This window comes from Macaca mulatta, chromosome 2, assembly GCF_049350105.2.
Source record: "Macaca mulatta isolate MMU2019108-1 chromosome 2, T2T-MMU8v2.0, whole genome shotgun sequence".
Taxonomy (NCBI): Eukaryota; Metazoa; Chordata; class Mammalia; order Primates; family Cercopithecidae; genus Macaca; species Macaca mulatta.
Genome location: NC_133407.1, coordinates 19,525,886 through 19,550,015, shown reverse-complemented (window position 1 = coordinate 19,550,015; position 24,130 = coordinate 19,525,886).

Sequence of the window (24,130 nt, the reverse complement as noted above, 5' to 3'; positions counted from 1 at the left end):
CGATGTCAATATTCTGATTAGTATATTGTAGTATAGTTTTGCAAGACATTATAATTGGAGAAGACTGTAAAGAACACAGAGTTTTCTCTGTATTATTTGTTACTACTAAGTGAATTCAAACTTATCTCAAAATTAAAAGTTAATTTTTTAAAGATAAAAAAGTGACCCTAAGTATTGAGGAAACACTTTATGCAGAATCAAATTCTTAAAATAATGTTATTATATTATAATAATGCTGCAAGTTGACAGTGTTCTAGTTTCTTATTTAGAAAAAGTAAGTTGTGATGCACTGTACACATTAAAGATGCCATTTATTATGACTAGATTAAACAATTTCATGCAGTGTTGTGGATAAAGATGTAAGTAGTTAAAGTATAGGGATATGTATGGGAATAATACACACCAGTTTTGGGATAAAGCCTAGGTTTAAGGAAAGAGGAAGAAAATAGAAATAGATGAGTGTGATAAAGCCTTAGTTGTATCTATATTTTGTGTGTGTTTTCAAAAAATGATGCTAAAATAAAAATAGTAAAATGTCATATGTTACTTTCATACATGTATATAGTATATTGTTTTTTCCTTCAGGTGGAAATATTTCAAAATTAATGCTTTCAATACACACAAATGAATATATTTGATAAATTATACTGTTACTGTAACCTAGCTTAGCTAGGCTACATAATTGAACCATTCTGGTTCTGTAAAAGTTACTTTAACTTACAAACAAATTTAATTTCATTTTTACTACATGAAAATGAAATAATTAGAATGAAAAAGTATTTTAACTAGAGCTATATAAAGCACCATGGATGTATAACATTTTTTCATATTATAATGGGATTAGATTAGTTAGAAGAAAATTCTAAAGAAATGTGAAACTAAAAATCGATTAGATTGCCTAGTTTTTATTTGTCACCAAATGAGATTTCATTACTGCATTGTCTGTATAATTTATCCTTGCAATTTAACTCATCTGGAGTTCAAAATGTACAGAGCAGTAGTTTTAGCCCAGAACATGTTTTTTCTTTTTCTTTTCTAAATCACTTTGCCCCAAGGCATCCCCCCTGCCAATCTGGCAGGAAACAATCTTGTCATTTCAGGGATTCTTCCCTAAGCTATACAGGATTTTACGAGTTTTCTGGCCTCCTTGGTGCTAGAAAAATTGGGAAGTAACTAGACTTTTATCAGTGGTGTTCACCACCTGTATCACAGCCGCCTCTTCTGAAAGTCTCTGGTGTCTGTCTCCTCTGTCCAGCTGCTCCAACAATCCAAGAGACACCTCTCACCGTTGTATTTTCCACAGTCAGCAGCTCACAGTCCATAGCCATGTATTCTTACTCTGTCCCGATGTGCAAGGGAATGGACACTTATGCACATCCCCCAAGACTCATGTTCAAATTGTCCCTGAGCTGAGCTGCTTCTACCTCCACAATTCATTGCATGTTCCTTGGTGTCCGCTGTCCCTGCAAGCATAACCTCACACAATGGGCTTTGATCATTTCTGATATAAGAGAGGAAAAGGGACATTCTAGAAACCTTTTTTTCCCTTAATATAATTACAAAACCAATATTCCAAACCAAAGATTAAGCAAGTATAAAAACAATACTGATATGGAAGTTGTCTGAAATTCTCCCCAGCACTAATACAAGGGGTTACAATTCTGTTGTGAAGGAGACAACCAGTTTTAGAGTGATCTGTAGACAAACAAATCACAAATTTATATGTGTGGCCTAAAATGAAGGAATATTTGAAGGCAGCTGAATGAATTGATCTCAACTTTGTGGTTTAAAAAAATGTTTTAAAAAAGAATTCTTTCTCTATGTGTAGGAAGAAAGACAGGGTAGCAGAAAGAATGCCCATTAATAAGAGAACAAGAAAATACACTAATTTTAATTCTGAAGTGGATATACGAGAGCACTTTATAAGAAAAATGAGGACATCCAATATTAACAGCTAGAAAGTGATAAAGAGCAAGATACAGAGGAAAAAGAAAAGGGTATGGGCATAAGTTTACAACTCTGATTTTCAACTTGAGGGGGGGATAAAATAAATCCATTGTAATTTAGTTTTCTGGAATAATAATATTTCTGTTCACAGTGAGAACCTGGACATGACTGTCAAAGGCAAGCATGTTTCCAAGAAAGCTTCTTTTTTTTATTGTATTTTTTAAAATTTATTTATTATTATTATATTTTAAGTTCTAGGGTACATGTGCATAATGTGCAAGTTTGTTACATATGTATACTTGTGCCATGTTGATGTGCTGCACCCATCAACTCGTCAGCACCCATCAACTCGTCATTTTTGAATGGAATTGGCGATCTCTAACGAAGTTGTACTCTTGTTTTAGTAGAAACTTTTTTTTCTAGAAGGCAGCTAAGACAAGCTATATTTCATCAGAGGAGTAACTTCACGCACACAATTTAATCCAAACTGATTCTGTGCATGTCCACATATGATAAGGGATAACCAAACATTTAAGTGAAATCATTTTTTATTGATTTGTCTACAAAGAGAAAAAACCAGCTTAGTGTATCTGCTATTGTCTGTAGCAGAGGTCAGCAAACCTTTTCTGTAAATGGCCATATCGAATATATTTTAGTCTTTGTGGGCCACACAGTCTCTGTCACAACTACTAACTCTGCTCTTACAGCAAAAAAGCAGCCATAAACAATACATAAACAGATAGATGTGACTGCTTTTCAGCAAAACTTTATTGACACAAATGAGCAGCTGCTAGATTTGGCCCATGGACTAGAGTTCGTTGACACCTGGCCTAAAATATCTTAAAGCCTAAAGATATTGGCCCATTATTGTTGTTCTGGAAAAATTTTTACCAAGGATGCTTTGAGAAAAACATAAGTTCAGAAGCTTGGGAAATGTGTGTTGTTGATTGAATTAATCTTTATTCAAAATAATATTAGTTGATCTGTTTTATAAGCATGGCTCTACACAAGTATAATTCTTCAAGACTGCAAAGATTTTATCCAGTCTTATGCTTTTTATAAAGTTTAAAATGATATGCATTTTTCTGCTGTGTACAGAGCATGATTTTTTGAGTAATAGCATAAAATAACACCTCCCTCGTTGATCTGTTGCCCATTTTTCCCTCTAATTTGAATTGTTTTGTTCTTTTTCTTTTTCATGAAGTCTTTTAAGTTGATTAAAAAACACAGTGAAACTCAATTGGGAAAGAATTAGTCTCAAAAGTAGAACTAATTAAGAAATTCTGTACAGAAGAGTTAGAATGTAGAACTAAGGTTCAAAATGTTAAATTATGTAAAATTTACTTCGTGTGTGTGTGTGTGTATATATATATATATATATATATATATATATATATATATATATACACATTTATTTAAATGATTTACAAAAGTCCTAAAGCATATAAGATTTTGTGATAGGTACTGTAAAGGACACACAGAATATAAAATATGTCAAAATTATCTCCTTTAATAGGAAACAGTTGAAATTACACTCCTCATAGGTGAAACTGACAGGTGTAAAGCAACATTTCAGAATTTAGTCTCTTTATGTAAACCCTGGGCATTCAGCTGGTAGCACAGGGGAATTTTCCTAAAAGAAGTTAACCAACCTTCCTTTGTCAAGAAGTAGTTGACTAATGAACATCTTTTCTAATTCCAATAAAACCTGTAGATTAACATATGAAGGCCTACAAACTTTCTCTGTTCCCAATCTTCCTAACACCTCCTTTAATAGCTAATACCATTCTGCTACAGTTCAGCCATACACTAAATCTTGTTAACTTTAGATGTTTCCGTTTTTTTCTCACTGAAATAAACCCACTGAATTAGTACAAAAATAAATTTGTCTTCTGTAGCTTTTAAAATGTTTTTAATGAGGAAGTACAGTACTCAAGTGATTCTCCTCAAATTGAATATCTAAATAATGTTAACATTATAGTCTCCAAATCTGTGTATTTTTCATTTTCAACAATTGTCAGGAGGCAGAACATGGTATCATGGAAAGATTACAGCCATTTGTCTTGGGTACATTGTGCATAGCTTTAAAAAACAAAACTTTAAACCTTTAATTTCAGCTTTTTTCATTACCAAAGAATGTGTCAAATTAATGTCCTCACCTCACTTCTGATGCGGATAGTGGATAGAAGGTGAGAGGAAGGGTTGGGGTGAAAATGGGGAATGGTACATATTATGGGTTAAATTGTGTCCCCAAAAAGAATGTATTAAGTTCTAATCCCCAGTACCTCAGTGTGTAAACTTATTTGGGTCTTTGCAGAGGTAATCAAATTAAAATGAGGTTATTAGGGTGGATCCTAATCCAATATGACTGGTGCTCTTATAGAAAGAGGAAATTTAGGCACAGAGATAGATGTGTGCAGAGAGAAGACTACATAAAGAGAAAGAGACATTGGGGAAATGTCATGAAGACAGAGTCAGATTGAGGTGATGCATCTATAAGCTAAAGAATGCCAAAGTTTGCCAGCAGCTACGTGAGGGGCATGGAACAGATTCTCCCTGAAAAGTCTCAGAAGAAACCAACTGTGCCAACACCTTGGTCTCAGAATTCTAGCCTGCAGAATTGGGAGATAATCAATTTCTGTTGCTTAAGCCACCCAGTTTGTGGGGTTTTTTTAGGGCAGCGCCCAGAAACTAATACAGCACAGGAGAGTGGAATGACAAAGAGGTCAAAGATAATGTATGAACTAATGATACATGTTGATATGCACAGTGCATGGTTCTCTATTTTTTTTTTTAAATCATGATTTTACATTTTGTCAAAACCATGGAGTTTGTTTCTAAATTTTAAGAGCTCACTCAGTATGTTGGAGGCATTAAGGAAGAAATGCATCTAAGTTTAGATTAACGTCTGTTCAGTTTGGCCCTGGTTAAGATGAACATTGTCCCATCTGGTCCTTGGTCATCAATACCTGCAGATTACTGCCCTATTGTTTCTTATTCTAATAAGACCTCAGCAAGCCCAAATCTCTGACAATAACTTTCTTTATCCTTTGGGTTGCAGGAAATAGTTTAGTTTGTCAGCCCACTTTGGGGTTATAGGCCACTGATTAGGGCTGCACAAAGGCTTTGACCACCTCTTTGAAATATGGAGAGACACAGACCTCATTTGACTGGCAAGGGCACAGAAGGGCTTTACTGGGCTCTGTGTGGTTGGAAATCTATATGTGATTTCTGGATTCCCTATGTCACCTTCTTAGTTTTGGAATTTGAGTATTTGCTTTGCCCAGTAGGGAGATTTTGCAGGTTTCAGGTTTTGCTCCTTTTAAGGGTACATTGACTAGTATCTCACTTTTTAGCTTTCCCATAGACTTCCTTTTTCCATTTGAGAGATTATGAGTAAGCGATTTTGATCTTCAACGTGTAATCTACCAAAACTAATAAATTTTTGTCCTTATCAATGCTAAAATGCAAAAGTAAACAATTAGACTTTTTATTCTTTGCATTATACTGTTCATTTCTTCCCTTAGACATGGGCATAAAACATTATAACAACTCTGAATGAAGGGAAAGTTACTGAATAACAGGAAATACCAGTAATGAAAGATAAATAGGTTAAGTTTTAGGGAAATGTTGGGGTAATTTGGGTCACTTATCTTTCTGAGGACAAACATATGTCAGGTAAAATATATTTTAAAATTCTTGAAAGCATCAAATAACTAAGAATATAGTAAGGAAATACTACACCAAATTCTTGAAGAAGATAAAAACCCATAACAATTAGACCAGTACATAAAGCTGCTTTGACCTTGGGGTATTTTTTTTAACCCAGAAAATGAGCTGTTGAACTGAACTGTGTTTTGGCAGCTGCATAGAGCTAGCAGGATTCAAACGTCAATGCCTACGGCCCATCAAAAATGGAGACATCTGTAAAGCCACTTCTACTTCAAGCAAGATTTTGGAGATAGACTTTCAGACTGACTTTCTGTTATTTAGGTGGCCGGGACCTCTATTGATTAAAGTGATCCCAGACTGGAAGAACTCCTAACACTTTGCCAAAGCAAAATAAAACAAAGCAAACAAAAATCTTTCTAAAAGAAGTTAACGTAATCTCAGGCTTCAAATTGTTCCTACCAGTAATTTTTAAAATCAAATATTCAAGACACAGTCAAAGACAATGAGACACTCAAGAGTAGAAGACATCAGGAATAATAACTAGTAGACACCAAAGAGAATGGAAAAGAGTCACAAACACTTTAGTATTGGAACTAATCAGGCTCAAACTGCTTAGTTCAAAGAAACAAAGATATAAATCAAATAGGAAATGAACTGTAGAAAATAAATTACATGATTTGAATAGGTAGGAAATAAAAATTTGAGATCCAAACAACACAATAACTGAAATAATTTGGCGGGTATGTTTTACATAAGATTGGATATAGTTGAAGAGAGAAGCTGTGAATAAAAAGATGGATCAGAAAAAAATTAAACAGATTATACTATAGCAAGACAAAACGATAGAAAAGACATACAAGGGCATTACAATAAGAGGGAAGAGAGTAAATATGTCATACTTTATTTGAAGCTCAAAGATATGACTGCAGTGAAACTATTATATGATTTCAAAATATTTAATATTTAAAACATATTTGACAAAAAGTAGAAATAGGCCACCACAGTGGGAGATTTTAACTGCTTTTAGTAACTGATAAAAAATATTTAAATAACATGATTAGCAATATTGACCTAATGAACACAAAAATAGTATTATATTTAACAAGTATTAAATCAACATTCTTTTAAATCATACATAGAACTTTCATAAAAATTGACCATAAAGGAATCAAAAGACAAATCTCATCAAATATCAAATGACTATAATTATTTAGAGTATATTCTCTGATGGCAAGGACGTGTGGATAGAAATCAATAACATAAAAATTAAAAGACAATCCACATATGTTTGGAAATTTTCAGGCAATTCATATTTGTGTTATAGCCATCACATCTATTTCTTTTTTCTTTCTTTTTTTTTTTTTTTTTCAGAATTTCTAGTTGCCTTTGGTTTTTTGTTGATGGTGACCAAAATAAATGTTGCGCTTTAAGAGATCTCAGGTTAATCAGGAATCTCAGTTATGTTTTCTGCTCCGGAAATTTTTTCTCCAAGACATTATTTCAAAAATACTTGTCCTCCTGCTTCATTCATTACTGGATACAGTATAGACCTGCTATATAGCTGTTATAATGAGAATTTCCTTGACTGCCCTTCTGGGTTAGAGCTCTATTTCTAGAAACTTTATTTTCTCTTTTCTGTTTTCTTGTTTTGCCAGAGAGTATCCCAAAACCAAAAGGTAAATTTTCTGAGTTCCTATACATTTATTTAAAAGAGATTTCATTCTGCTGTCACATTTGATTGATTGATTATCAAGCTAAAAATTCAGGGATTAAAATAATATTTCTTGATTTCTTGTAACTTTGAAAGGATTACTCCATTTTCTTCTAGCATCAAGAAAGACAAATGGAAAATTATGTTATATGTCTGAGTCTTTTATAGGTAATGCATTTACATGCAATGTTTTTTCTTTATATAATTATTTTTAGGATTTTATTGTTCTTGAAATTTCAAGTTAATAAGAATTTTTCAAGGGTCCTTTTTATGATTTTTTTTTTTTTTTTTTTTTTTTTTTTTTTTTTTTTTTTGAGATGGAGTCTCGCTCTGCTGCCCAGGCTGGAGTGCAGTGGCCGGATCTCAGCTCACTGTGAGCTCCGCCTTCCAGGTTCACGCCATTCTCCTGCCTCAGCCTCCCGAGTAGCCGGGACTACATGCGCCCGCCACCACACCCAGCTAATTTTTTGTATTTTTTAGTAGAGACGGGGTTTCACCGTGTTAGCCAGGATGGTCTCAATCTCCTGACCTCGTGATTCGCCCGCCTCGGCCTCCCAAAGTGCTGGGATTACAGGTGTTAGCCACCGCGCCGGGTCTTATGATCTTCTTGGTGCTTCGGATGCCCTTTAAGCCTGAAAACACATTTCCTTTTACACTTCGGGGAAAATTTCTTTATTTCTGTGATAATTTCCTTCCGCCAATTTTTTTTTTAATCTACTTTTACTTAAACTTCTTAGTTTTGTTTAGTATTGCAACATCCATTTACTTCTCCCTATCTCATATTTTCTCTCTTGTGTTTTACCTTTTGAGCATAGTAGTTAAGAGCAAGGGCTTTGGCATCAATCTCACTCCATTTGAATCTAAGACCTGACTTTTTCTATCTGTTAAACCGATAGGTAACTCTTTTCTTAACTGTAAATTGGAAATATGTGCCAGGTGCTGTTATAAACATCTTATGTGTATTATCCTACCTAATTGTCTACATGTTTACAATAGTGCCTAACACATATAACCCTTCACCGATGTTATCTCTTATTCTTTTCTAACTATGATCTGGTATAACTGTTTAATTTTATCATCCTCTCACCACATTGAATTTTTTGAATTATGTTTTAATCTTGAATTATTTCATATTCCTTAATTTTTGTTTCAATTCTCATTTTCTTTTTTGATATATAATATCTTTTGAAATCTCCACAAGTATACTGAATCCTTTATAAAAAGTTATCTTTAATTTCCCATATCGTCTTGTATTATGTATTTAGGATGTATTTAGGGCTAAGTTGATCTTCCTTGTTTGCTTTATTGGATTATCTCACATGTCTGATGATCCTTGCCTGTTTATTCATATTTAAGAATAAAGGACAGGGGAGGTATTGTAATTCTTGTTTACGGTAGAATAACTTTTTTCTATTGCACAATGGGCCTTTCTCACATGTAACGAGTCTGACCATATTGGTTGACAGGGTACGTAACAGATCAGACTTGGATTTAGGATAAGCAGAGTGCAAACACCAGAAGAAGAGGGCTTTATTTAAGATAGCAACACTCATTTTAGAAATCATATGGTTTCTTCTAGGAAGAACCTTTGAATTCTTCTCCTTAAGGATTGGAGCTGAGTTGCTTGTTTTTATGTGAACTAAAGATGATAGAAGGGGTAACTGGCACAGTTTTTCTATATTAAGTCTCATTTAATCATCCTACCTTTATTTTTTATATTTATTTTGCTTTTCTATTAACTTAAAGACCAGAATCTATGGAATTTATATTTGCAGAGCAGCTACTACAGTGATTGCTGAACTATTTCTTAATTATAGTGGTTCACAAACTACAGCCAGGGGTTAGTTGCCTGTTTTGTAAAGTTTTATTGGAATGCAACCACATCGATTTATCCTTCCGGTATTTCCTATGGCTGTTTTGTGTTATAAGAACAGAATTGAGGCTGGGCTCGGTGGCTCACGCCTGTAATCCTAGCACTTTGGGAGGCCGAGGTGGGTGGATCATGAGGTCAGGAGTTCAAGACTAGCATGGCCAAGATGCTGAAACCCTGACTATACTAAAAATACTAAAATTAGCCGGTTATGGTGGTAGGCACTTGCAATCCCAGCTACTCGGGAAGCTGTGGCAGAGAATTGCTTGAACCCACGAGGCGGAGGCTGCAGTGAGGCAAGATCGCACTGCCGCACTCTAGCCTGGGCGACAGAGCGAGACTCTGTCTCAAAAAAAGAAAAAGAGAAACAACAACAACAACAACAACAACAAAAACAGAATTGAATACTTACGACTAATACCAAATGGTCTACAAGTCTAAATATTTACTGTGTGTCCCAATACAGAAAAGGGTTGCAAGCCCCTGCTTGTTCTACCTATTTTATAGCTATCTGAAATTTGCTAACGTGTCTTGTCTCATGATGATCCCCATTCCTATTATCTTTATGAATTTATTTTTTCATATATCTTTACCATTTCATCTTTTAATGTATTTCATAAGGAACATGAGATATATGTAGGTTTTCAGTCTGCCAACTTGAAATAGAAGTCCATTTTCTTTCATTTTAAATTCAACAAATTTGAGAAGATTCTGGGAAGATGACAGGATAGGAAGGGCCAGGAAGCTGCCTCTCCACCTAGACAACAACTGCACTGGCAGAGTCTGCCTGATGTAACTATTTTGGAATTTTAGAGTCTATCGAAGGCTTGCAACTTCCAAGGGAGGACTTGAACGGTAAATTGTGGTTAATTTTGGACAATTCCAACTCTTTGCACAGTAGCAGCAACCCTCCATCCACACCCATGGAAGGCAATTGCACATGTTCTTAGAGCGGTTGCACATAGCTTGCAGTAGCCAGTGTGGGAAAAAAGGATCCTATCCTCCAAATAGTGGAACCTTCCCTCTGATAGCAGATTGTACCTTATGATCACAGAGGTGCAGATAAGAAGGCAGGTGGTCATTGTTATTATACCTGTCCCCACTATTGCAGGCCCCTCTGCCTCTGGCTGAAGTGAACTCCAGGGGATTTAAAGGACTAACATGCTTCTCCCTCTCCCCTTTATTCTTTTTCTTTTTGGGGTAGCCAAGCATTAAATACTAGAACATTCAAAATAAACTGCATATATGGGGAATATTAGAAAGTGACCACACATGCCCAGGGAATGACACAGGACAAGAAAAGGCCTGAGAGGACGTTAAATTTATACCTCAGGCTGATTCTTGGTACAGAGAACGTCTACAAAATAAATCAACAGAAGCTCTTCCTGACAAATGACTGATGGCAGAGCTACTAGACAAAGACTTTATAAAACTGTCTCAAAAAAGCAAAGGAAGATATGGAAAAAGTAAGAAAATTAAGCATGAACAGAATTGAAATGTCAATACAGATATGGAAAACCTAAAAAATCCCAAAAGAAATTCTGACACTGAAAACTACAGTAACTGAAATGAATAATAATAAAAAAAATTACTAGAGGAGTTCAAAGCAAACTTGAGCATACAGAAGAAACAACCAACAAACTTGAATCTAGAACAATGGAAATTAAGAGGAATAGAAATAAAAAGATTGAGGAAAATTAACACAGCGAGACCCATGGGACATCACCAAGTGAACCAACATATGCATTATGGAGAGTCCAGAAAGAGAAGAGAGAAAGAAAGGGGCAGAGAGAATATTTGAAGAAATAATGGCTAAAAAGTTCCACAAATTTGATGAAAAACATGAATATAAACATCCAAGAAGATCAACAAACTTTAAGACAAACTGAGAGAGAACCATACAAAGACACGTTATAATCAAACTTTCAAAGGCTAAAGACAAAGGATCCCAAAAACAGCAAGAAACAATCACATGCAAGTGATTATCAATAAGATTATCAGCAGATTTCTCATTAGAAACTTTGGAGGCTAGAAGAAAATGGGCTAATATATTTAAAATACTAAGAAAAACAAAAGTAGACAAATTAGACTTCATAAAAATTTAAATATTTTGTGAATAAAACAACCAGAGTAACAGAGTAAAAAGACAACTCATAGAGTCAGAGAACGTATTTACAGATCATAAGAGATTAATATCTAGTATAATAGAAAACCCTTAAAACAACTCCGTTCAAAAATGGTCAATGGACCTGAATGGATATTTCTCCAAAGAAGATATACAAATAGCCAGTAAGTGCATGAAAAGATCTCAACATCACTAATTATTAGAGAAATTCAAATCAAACTATAATGAGGTATTACCTCTCACCCATTAGAATGACTACTATTAAAAAAGGATAAAATAACAAATGTTGGTGAGGGTATGAAGAAATAGGAATGCTTGTGTACTATTGGTGAGAGTATAAAATTATATAGCTGCTGTGGAAAACAGTATGACCATTCCTCAAATAATTAAATGTAAGTTGCCATATGATCCAGGAATTCTACTTCCAGGTATACATGTAAAACAATGGAAATCGAGGTCTCTAAGAGGTATTTTTACATCTATGTTCACTGGTGCATTATTCACAATAACTAAAACATGAAAAGAACCCTGGTGTCCATTGGCAGATGAATGGATAAGAAACTGTGGTATATGCATATAATGAAATATAATTCAGTATTAAAAAGGAAACTAATTCTGACACTTGCTACAACATGATGAACCTTAAATACATTATGCTAAGTGAAGAAGCCAGTCACAAAATGACAGTGTACAATTCCATTTATATGGGGTACTGAACAGTAGACCAAATCATACAGAAAAAGTAGAATGGTGGTTGATAGGGCTCAGTAGAGAGGGAAATGATGAGTTATTTTTTAATATATACAGAGTTTCAGTTTTACAAGATGAAAATAGTTTTGGAGCCAGATGGTGGTAACAGTAGCACAGCATTGTAGATGTATTTAATACCACTGAACTATGTACTTAAAAATGGTTCGGATGGTAAGTTTCATATTATATATATATTTGCCACAGTATAAAAGTTGAAAAATATAAACAAGTTATAGGCCGAGAGAAAATACGTACAAATCACATGCCAGAGGGAGGACTAGTATCTAGAATGTATAAAGGGCTCCCAAAATTCAACATTAAAAAAGGAAAAGATCCAATTAGAAAATAAGCAAAAGACATGCACAAACATTTTAGTTATGACAAAATGTAGATAGTAGTCACATTAAAAAATATTCAAAATCGTTAGCCATTATGAAGCTCAAATAAAAACTACAATGAAATATCACTGTACACCTATCAAATGGCTAGAATAAGAAATAGGAATAATTTCAAATGGTGAAGATATGGAGGAACTGGATTGCTTATACATTGCTGATGGCAATGTGAAATAATACAACCATGTGGAAAATTGTTTGGCAGTTCCTTTGAAAACTAAGAACTGTCTTACCATATGACTCAGCAATTGTACTCATCAGCATATTTCCCATAGAAATAAAACCTACGTCCATGTAGAAACTTGTAAGTGAATACTCAGTAGTTTAATAACCCTGAACTGGAAATTACATAAATGTCCTGCAATGGACAAATTGTTAAAGTGTGCCACATACATACCATGGACTGTAATTCAGTAATTAAAAGAAATGGGATATATGCAGCAAACTGGATGAGCCTTAAGGCAATTATGTTGTATTAAAAAGCCAATCTCAATCAAATATATACTATGTGATTCCATGTATATAACATTTATAAAATAAAATAATTATGAAGTTTAGGGGTTAGCAGGGATTAGGGGCAGAAGAGGTGAGGTGTGTGTGGCTAGAGAGAGGTGGGGTGGGATGTAGGATCCATATGGTAATAGTGAAGTTAAATATCTTGATTTTGGTGGTTCTTTGAAACTATATATGTGATAAAATTGCATAGAACTACACACACATGTACACACACACACAAATGCATGTGTAACTGGTGAAATCTGAGCACTCTGTATGTATTATACCATTGTCAGTTTCTTGATTTTCCTATTATACATGGAAAATGTTAACTTGGACGGAGGTTAGGTGAAAATTTTATACATTTGTTTTGCAACTCCGTGGATCCATAATTATTTCAAAATAACAACTTTTTAAAATTCAATGAGTTCACTTGTTTTAGTTTATTCTTTTAAATCATTTCTACCTTTTAATTTTATAGCGTTGACTTAAAACATATCTTATTTACCTCTTATGTATTTATTGTCCAAAACTATTGACACTCTGTCTATCTCTCTGTCTGTCTCTCTTTCTATTTGCTTTTGTTCATACCCCACATTTTTTGGCCTCATTCTCTCTTTTCAAGCCATGACTTCCATTAATTGAATATTAATTAATCTCTAGATTGCTTACATCGATAGTTTTCACATACTGGCCATTTGAAGAATTCTAGTACTTTTTCCATAAAATCAGGAGAAAAGAAGTTAATCCTGCTTATGCCTTTATACCTGCTTAGAGCTTCTGGAGGACATGGGGATTTCATTAAGCAATTTACTATTTTGAAAATAACTAATTGAATCCTACTAAACAATGATATAAGTAGTTGTTTAGGAAATAACTAGCTAATGAAACAAAGACAAATCTGTAAATTTTCCTTCTTCTGACTGACTAGTTTGTACCTATTAGATCACATACCAACAAACTTTGCTCTTTATCATCTGTCACAGAGGAAACTTCTGATGGAACAATCATTAAATGCATTGTCTAAATGAGATTTGAGGATTAACTCTGGATTTGAGGGAGTTTCTCTGTAGCTCAGTACTCTCTGGGCAATTAAGAGCCTTTGTACTCACCATCTTCACATGAGACATGTTTCTAACATACTTCCAGGATGCTAGGATGTCAAACAGATGTCCTTTGTTAATATACATGTCTTAAAAGGCATTCTATCTTTGTTCCCTGTTTCATTAAATTTGGTTATTAAATGAGAGTAGGGATTACTTTCTTACTGCTATTCTCACCTCTGCTTGGGACTTACAACAAGCCCACATTTTGCAGAAAGTCAGAACACCTAAATTCACTGATATTTGTACTTTGAGAATGGAGATGTTGCAATTCAAATAATAAGCAGTGACGAATCCATGGTTGACTGGAAACAAGCTTAAAAGGGTCGCAGTAATAACCAAAGTTTAATTTAAATTTTATATAAAATCATCTTTTCTTATATGAAAGAAAAAAGGAATCAGAGGCCATCAATTCCAAAGACAATGAAACCAGAATGAATGAAAAATGGAAAATCAGGCTTAGAAGATCTGTCCTAGTTATAATTTAGACTGAAGTTTTTGCAATAATTAAAGTCCCACGCCATCCCACGCCATCCCACGCTACTTCCTGTAAGATGTATTCAGCAATATATCTTTTGATCTTAATTTGGTTAACTGCAACTTTCTGTCTACTTGTAAAGATTTCTGTGTGTGTCTGTTCACATACAGTATATGTGGGCAGATATAATTAGCGCTAATGCTGAGAAAAACTAGAGATACAGAAAAAGTTTTAATCATTTGGTCACCATGTAGATATTTACATAATTTAATCACACAAACTAATTAAATGTCAGGCCATTTGTAATACAAAAATCAAACTATGACCATAGGTCATCAGACATAGTAATTAGATATGCATGCATAATCATGTTAGAATCATATCAAGAAAAAAAGCAACATAAAATGAGGTAATTTCTATGTTCCTAATTGCTTTTTTATAGTTTTGAGTTGATTTATTAGCACCATAAAGGGTTGCACAAATGTATATGACTCTGAGTTTCTTTGTGTGAGTGTTTTAATTGGGTTTATTATATGTCATGTCACTGTTTTCAAATGGATTTTTGGTATTTGACAGAGAAGTAGTTAAAAACTTAATGAGAAGAATAAACAAATAGAATATTTTAACCTTATGCTGAACATATTGTTATTCCATTCTGCTATAGTTTAAGGGAGCCAGGAAATTTAATTTTCAGTATATTGCCCAGATTTGAGCCAAAAATAAGAAGGGGGCATCTCAGTAGATAATAATGTAAAACTTATTTCATTAATTTTACTTTTCAAAAGTAACTTTAAATCAAAAATACATTTGCATCAAATCCTTTTTAGTCAACAATAGAGATAAACATAATTAATATTCATAAGCAAAAATATTTATTTTGTAAGACCAAGCAAACATATCGCAGTAATTTATTAATAGTGATAATTTGTTCTAAGCAAATTTAAGATGCAACTGATGACAATTACTTCTTATATCCCTCATAAAATATAAAGAGATACAATGTTTTTTATTTTTAAAACAAAACACTTCTTTTCTTAGCATTTGCTTTGGTTCTTGAAATCCTAGACATTTTGCATTTGCTTCCTGTTTAATAATGAAAACAGTCAAAGGTAATGGAACTCTCAAGGAGACAGCTGACTTCAATAAGTTGGTGAAGTTCTGCAACAATAGGAGACTGTTATTAAACTGGTTTGAAGGGACAAGATTGACATCTTCATTTTAAGCTTCCCACATTAAGAGGGAACCTCTACTATGGGAAATAGATTCAAGTGGCAGTTATTATGTAGCCAAACCTGCATTAGAATAACCTTAACAAATACTAAAACATGTTATAAAATGACAATATTTAAAATAGTTTATACCCATGCATGGATAGATGGTGCAACATAATGGATGGAAAAGAATTTCTAGAAGTAGATCCAAATATTTGTGAGAATTTTATATATATATTAAGGTGAGTTTTTAGGTCACTGGTAAATACACTTTTAAATAATTTTTTGATAAAATTTACTGAACATCTAGATAAATAATAAAGCTGTATATCTTCTTAAAATCTTATGCTAAAATAATTTTAAGATTAAGGAAAGCGTTGTATGTATAAATTAAGCTATAAAATTATAGAATAAAAATTACATTGTTATGACATAGGTGAAGTCTAAGAAAGATACAAAGTCAAGAAGCCAGGAAACAAAAACAGAATAAATTTACTAGAATTAATGTAAGAGTGTGTGTGTGTGTGTGTGTGTGTGTGTGTGTGTGTGTGTGTGTATTTGACATTACTAACTTGTAATGATTTGGTTTCTTGTTTCCAAAATTCTTTCACCTTTGAAATAAGGGCTATGAAATGCCATCTTCCTGACTGAGTTCTGCCATCACCTCTGGGATTAATCCTATAATAATTCACACCTCTATTCCTCTTGTCCAAGGAAGGCTTACTTTTGGTTCCATGTTGAATTTGTTTGCTGATTTAAAAAAAAAATTGGGTTGTAGATTTTATAATCAACCCGTTTTTTTTTTTTTTTTTTTTTTTTTTTTTTTCCTGTGCTCCCCCAACCCCAGGAGAATGTTGCAGGTCTCTCTTCATGTTCAGAGATGAAGCATAGCCCCAGGTGTTTCCTACAAACGTTTAGGAAAGTGTTTTTAAACACAAGCTGTTCTTTAGATATTATAAACTGAGTAGAGAATGAAAGTAGTCACTAGCCCTAGTAAAAATGGTAAAGAAACACAAAGAAAGCATGTTTGCTGGGGACTACCTTGAAAAAATTGTTGCTCTGCCTTCAGAATTCCTTTGCAGAGGTGGATCAAGGTTTTGTGGGGACTGAAGCTAAACAATATGAGGGGCCCTGTTTCAGAAAGACACTTTAAGATTACATATACAAAATTAGTTACAGGAGTAAATACGTATTTACACGGTCTTGTTCAAGTGAGAAATCCTGAAGTGTAAGCTTCCTTACCTTTATGATAAATCCACCTGTTTGCATGGTAATTATTATCTGATTTATTGTACACTTTTTATTCTGATACTTAAACATACCCTGCCTAATTTTGTTATTTTGCTCTCCATATCTAGACTTGAAGTTCCAGGAGCTTATTTTTCAAAAGTTACCCACCTCTTCTCTGCCTCCTGATTATCTGTGCTCATTCAGTATTGTATATCTGGGGCTTAGAGTGGGTGTTCATAACATAGTTGTTGAATGACTTTTTGAATAAACAATGAATGAATAACCACTTCTGCTAAAATGAACACTTGTTCTTTAAAATAGGTAGATAGGAAATAACTAGGCTTTAAGGTGATGGATATCCCAATTATACTGACTTGATATTTAGAAATTATAGGAAAACATTATCACATGTACCCCCAAAATATGTACCTCTATTATGTATTAGTAAAAAATTACTGGGCCAAGCATTCCCATAAAATATGTTTTAAATCTAGTTAACTAATTGGGCATGATCAAATCATTGAGACTAGGTGACATCAATCCAAGGATTTATTAATGTAAGAAAATGTTACTCTTTTTCAAAACACATTTGTTAGTTCTTAATACAATCAACCAATGCTGAAGATCTCCTGGGGACAACTGGATTAATTCAACAAAATGACTCCTCCACAAAGAAACAGCTGTCCTCCCCAGTCCAAGAAAATGCTAGGCTCGTATCATTATCTTTATTTGCCATCACTTTGATAATCATATTTTCATTACTGAACAATTTTCACACCATCAATGTGTTTTAGATGTGGATGTGGGTGCACTTCTCTAGTTTTCTTCATCTTTCCTAGCCTTCTTCCTTATTAAAAAATTACCCATGTGGAAAATTAAAAAGAAAGCAAAACTAACTATAAAAGTACAACTCACAAGCATTCCAATGGTTTGCAATTTTCATAACTATTAACAATGTGCTCCCTATGGACTGCGGCATAGATGAGATAGGCTGTTGGTTATGCAGGAGCTCTAACTCAGTCTTTCCTTCCCACTCAAGAAGACATAATAAAAGCAAGCAAAAGAAAATAACATTGGGACAACCTTGGATTAATCTTATTATTTATTTTTAACTAAAAAAAGGTTAGCAGGTTATTTATTCCCTGATAGTAAAACAAATTATTTTGAATACCAGGATGCATTATTTCACAGAATCAGGAAAATGCAAATTTGGAATTGCAACTTCTTTGCCATGAGCATGTTGGCTTTTGTTTTTTATTATCACTGCCCTACTAAATTTCATTAGCATTTAAGGCAACACAAATTAAGGGAACGAGTATGAAAATACTGCAAAAGTGAACAGTGACCTCATATTGATATGCATTCAGTTGCACAATTAGAGCACAAAAAAATTACTAGTGAGTTTCAAGGGATTCTGTTAAGGGCCCCAACTTTTGCTACCAACGTACAGATAATGGCCAGGTTGATCTGAACCGTTCAGTCTAAATCAATTTAGCCCCACTCCCAAGACCTTACTTGCCTGATTTTTGATTAGAGATACAGTGATTAAATGCTGTTTATTGACCAGGAAAGGAATAAAAATGTGTTGATGTCTTGTATATCACTGTCTTACGATTGTAATTGCTATACATGAATTGAGATCAAGCAGAGGTCAAAGTAAATTTGAGTGAAGAAAAAATTAGTCATTAGAGGCAGGTCTAACATGAATTTAGAATGAGGTTCATGCACTGATGAGACGATGGAGTGTAGTATGGGCATTCAGAGCATGGACTGTGGAGCCAGACCGTATGGGTGTGAATCCTGACACTACTGATCACTTGCTGTGTGATTCTGGCGTAAGCTTTTTTCTTTCTTTTTCTATTCTTGATCTCTTTAGGCCTCGCTTTATCAACTGTAAAATGATAGTCATTGACTCTTTATGTCCTTCAGTGGTTAAGTTGTTTCCAGTTTCTACCTATTAGGAATAAAGCTGATAGGAGCATTCACATACAGGTTTTGGTGTGACCATAAGTATTCACTTTTTCTGAGGGGAAAAAAAATGCCGAGGTTTGCAGTTGCTTCATCACATGGTTGTTGCACATTTACTTTTTGCAAATAAACTGAAAAACTTTTCAGAGTGGCTGTACTATTTTACATTCTCACCAATAATGTATGAGTAATCCAGTTTCTCCCCATTCTCACCTTCATTTGGTGTTACCACCATTTTTTATTTTAGCTATTCTAGTAGGTAGTAATATCTCACTGTAATTTGTTTTCATCACTTTTATTTCCCCAGTGACTAATGATACTGAACTTTTTTTTTTTTTTTTTCCTTTTTCTTTAAGATAGGATCTCACTTTGTGATCCAGGCTAGAGTGCAGCTGTGTGATCACAGCTCAGTACAGCCTTGACCTCTCAGGCTCAAGGGCTAATCCCATGTCACCCACACCTCAAGCAGCTGGGACTATAGGCATGCACCACCAAGCCCTGCTAATTTTTTATTTTTTGTAGATATGGTGTCTTGCTGTGTTGCCCAGGCTTATTGCAAATTCCTGGACTCAAGCAGTCCTCCCACATTGGCTTCTCAAATTGTTGGAATTACAGGCATGAGCCACTGTGCCTGGCTTGTACATTTTTTCACATGCTTATCCTGGATATCCTCTTTGGTAAAATGTCTGTTCCTGTCTTACCCATTTTCTAATTGGTTTTTTTGGTTTTTATACTTTTGGGTTTCGTGAGTCTTTTTTATAGTAATAGTAACCTCATTCTATAGTAATATAGAATGAGGTTCATGCACTGATGAGACGATGGAGTGTAGTATGGGCATTCAGAGCATGGACTGTGGAGCCAGACCGTATGGGTGTATTTTGTGGAATCTATGGCTTCCAAATATTTTCTCCTACTCTGTAGCTTGTCTACTCATCTCAATGGAAGAATTTTGCAGAGCACATCTTAAATTTTGATAAAATCCAATGTATCAATTTTTTTCATGTATTTGGTATAATCTAAAAACTGTTTAGAACCTGAGGATTGCCTCCTTTTTACCTGGACATTTTATAGTTTTATATTTTATATTTAAGTTTGTGACCCATATAGAGTTAATTTTTGTATAAGGTGTGAAGTTTAGGTTGGGTTTATTTTTTCTTTTGTCAGTGATGTCCATTTGTTGTATCAATGTTTGTTGAGAAGACTATTTTTTTTCTCTATTGACTCTCTTTAGTACCTTTGTCAAAAATAAGTTGGGTATATTTACATAGGATTATTTCTGAGTATTCTATTCCATCCATCTTTGTGGCTTTCCCTCTGCCACTATCGTAAAGCTTTGATTACTGTAACTGTATGATATTGAAATCAAGTAGAGTGATTCCTCCCAATTTACCCTTATTTATCAAAATGGTCTTAGCTATTCTAGTTCTTTTGCCTTTCCACATAAATTTTTGAAAACTGTTCCTCTTTGTCTGTAAAAGTCTTGTTGAGACATTGATAGGAATTTCAATATACTTATATGTGAAACTGAGAATAATTGATATATTTACTATGTTGAATCTTCCTATCCACAAATGTGGTATGTCTCTCCATATATTTAGGTTAAATTTAAAAAAACAATAATAAGCAAGGTGTAGTTTTAGCGTGCAAGCACTGCACATGTTTTGGTAGACTGACTGTTTTACTTTTTAAAGTATTTGTAAATGATATGCATTTTTAGGTTCTGTGTGTATTCTTTCATTGCTAATATATAGAAATACAATTGATTTGTATTATGTCAGTCTTATACCCTGAAACCTTGTTAAACATACTGATTAATTCCAGAAGCTTTTATTTTAAGATTCCTTGGGATTTTTTTTTTTTTTTTTTTTCCTTTTGAGATGGAATCTCACACTGTTGCCCAGGCTGGAGTGCAATGGCACGATCTTGGCTCATTGCAGTCTCTGCCTCCCATGTTCAAGTAATTCTCCTGCCCTCCTGCCTCAGCCTCCCAAGTAGCTGGGACTAGAGTCGCACAACACTACTCCCAGCTAATTTTTGTAGTTTTAGTAGAGACAGGGTTTCGCCATGTTGGCCAGGCTGGTTTTGAACTCCTGACCTCAAGTGATCCGCCTGCCTCACCTTCTCAAAGTGCTGGCATTACAGGCGTGAGCCACCACACCGGGTGTGGGATTTTCTATGTAAATAATCATGTAATATACAAATAAGGGTAGTTTTATTTTTTCACTTCGGATCTACATGCTTTATTTTTTTGCCTTATTATACTAGGATAACTTTTAGTACTATATTTAATGAGTCATGAAAGTAATATTCTTGCCTAATTCCTGATCTTACAGAGAACTACTGTCAACATTAATTATGATGTTAACTATAGGTTTCTTGTAGATGGTTGTATGTAGTTGAAAAAGTCCTTCTTTTCTCATTTTTTTCTAAGAGTTTCAACCATAAATGTGTATTGAATTTTATCAAAAGTTTTTCCTGCATTTAATTGATCATGTGATTCCCCTTCCCCCCAGTTTTTCCTGTTTATATGGTGGATTACCTTAATTGGATTTCAAACATTAAGTCAGCTTTTCATTCCTATTATAAACCCCATTTGATCATTTTGTATAATTCTTTTTCTATATTGCTGAATTTTATTTCCTAATCTTTTATTAAGGATTTTTGCTTCTATATTAATGAAGGATATTGCTCCATGGTCATTGTTGTTTCATTTTTCTTTTTTGTTTTGGTACTCTCTTCATCTCGTTTCCATATCTGGATAATATAGGCTCATAAAATCAATTGAGAAATGTTTCCGTCTTCTGTTTTATAAAAGAGATTGTGCAGAATTGTTGTTAGCTCTTCTTTAAAAATTTGGTAGAATCCTCCAGTGAAACTATCTGGGCCTAAAGATTTTTGTGGGGAGAGAGGTGAATATTTTCTAAATTATGGCTTTATTTTTCTTAGTAGGTATAGGAGTATTCAAATTGTTTCATATTGGTTTAGTGGTAGTAGTTTGTACTTTTCTTTCTTTTAGGAATTAGTTCATTTCATCTGACATCTTAAATACATGTAAGTAGAGTTGTTATAGCATTTCTTTTTTGTCTTTTTGATGTCTCTAGGGTCTGTAATGTTCCCCTCTGTTTGATTCTGGATGTTGGTGTCTTTTCTCTTTTTTCATTGTCAGTCTTGTTAGAGGTTTGCCAATTGTATATTATAATTTCAAAGAACCATCTTTTTGTGTCATTTTCTTTGTCATCATTCTGTTTTCAATTTTATTGATTTCTGCTGTTAAATTTATTATGTTCTTCCTCTCTTTGCTTTGGCTTTATTTTGCCCTTTCTACGTCTTAAGATGGGAACCCAGATTATTCATCTGAGACATTTTCACTTTTCTAATGTGTGAACTTAATGTTATAAATTTATTTTTTCCAAGTATTTCAGCTGTGTCCTACAAATATTGTTATGCTGTATTTTCTTTTTTTCCAGCTCAATGTATTTTTTAAAAATTTATCTTGAGACTTCTTTGATCTATGAATTATTTAAAAGTGTGTTATTTAGCTTTCCAATGTTTGGAGATTTTCTTATCTTTCTGTTACTGATTTCTAGTTTGATTCCATGGTAGTCAGAAAATATAATCTATATCATCTTAATTCTTTCAAACTTTTTGAGGTTTATTTTATGTCCCTGGATATAGTTATGTTGGTATATGTTCCACAGAAACTTGAAAATCCTTCATACAAATGTGATTAGATCCTGCTTGTTGATCGTGTTGTTGAGTTTTCTATATCCTTGCTAATTTTTCTAGTTCTAGTATTTTTTGATAGAGCAATGTTGAGGCTCTAACTATATGTAGATTTGTCCAATTTTAGTTCTATCCTTTTGCTTCATATATTTTGCAGCTCCTCTGTTTGGTGAATACACATTTAAGATTGCTATGTTTTCTTGATGGATTGACCTTTTATAATTACATATGTCCCTCTATGTCTCTGGTAATTTTCTTTGCTCTGAAGTCTAATTCATCTGATATTAAAATAGCTACCTCTGCTTCCTTTGATTAATGTTTACATGATATGAGCTTTTTTATCCTTTTACTTTCAACCTTTCTATAGTGTTATATTTGAAATGAAATTCTTATACACAGCATATAGCTGAGTCATGTTTTTGAATCCATTTTGCAATTTCTGTATTTTAATCAGTGTATCCTTACTTTTTGTGGGCTACTTTAACATACATTTAGAATGAATTTTTTATTTGTCTATGGTGTTTTTGAGTGTATTGTTTTGTATTTATTTTTAGGGTTCACCTTTCAATTTTAATATTTACCTTTGGTTCTTTTGTATATTCTCTATTTCTTAGGGGAATTAAAAAATTGTTTCAGTTGTATTCATAATTGCTTACCAAATCCGCTTTGTGATGATGGGTTTAAAATCTTTTCCAAGGCCAGCATGCTGGTCACATCAGCAATCCCAGCACTTTGGGAGGCCAAGGCAGATGGATTGCTTGAGTCCGGGAGTTTGTGTCCATCCTGGGCAACATGGTGAAACTTGTGATATGGTTTGGCTGTGTCCTCATCCAAATCTCATCTTGAATTGTAGCTCCCATAATTCCCACATGTCATGGCAGGGACCCTGTGGGAGGTAATTGAATCATGGAGGCAGGTCTTTCCCATGCTGTTCTCATGATTGTGAATAAATCTCAAGATATCTGGTGGTTTTATAGAGGAGAGTTCCCCTGCACATGGTATCTTGCCTGCTATCATATAAGATGTGACTTTGCTTCTCATTCGCCTTTAGCCATGATTGTGAGGGCTCCCCAGGCATGAGGAACTGTGGGTCAATTAAATCTCTTTTCCTTATAAATTACCCAGTCTTGGATAAGTCTTTATTAGCAGCAGAAGAACTGACTAATAAAGTAAATCGGTACCAGGAGTAGGGTACTGCTGTAAAGATACCCAAACATGTGGAAGTGATTTTGGAACTTGGTAACAGGCAGAGATTGGGACAGTTTGGAGGGCTAAGAAGAAGACAGGAAGATGTGGGAAAGTTTGGAAGTTCCTAGAGATTTCTTGAATGTCTTTGACTGAAATGCTTACAGTGATATGGATAATAAAGTCCAGGCTGAGGTGGCCTCAGATGGAGATGAGGAAATGTTGGAAATGGGAGCAAAGGTGACTTTTGAAATGCTTTAGCAAAGA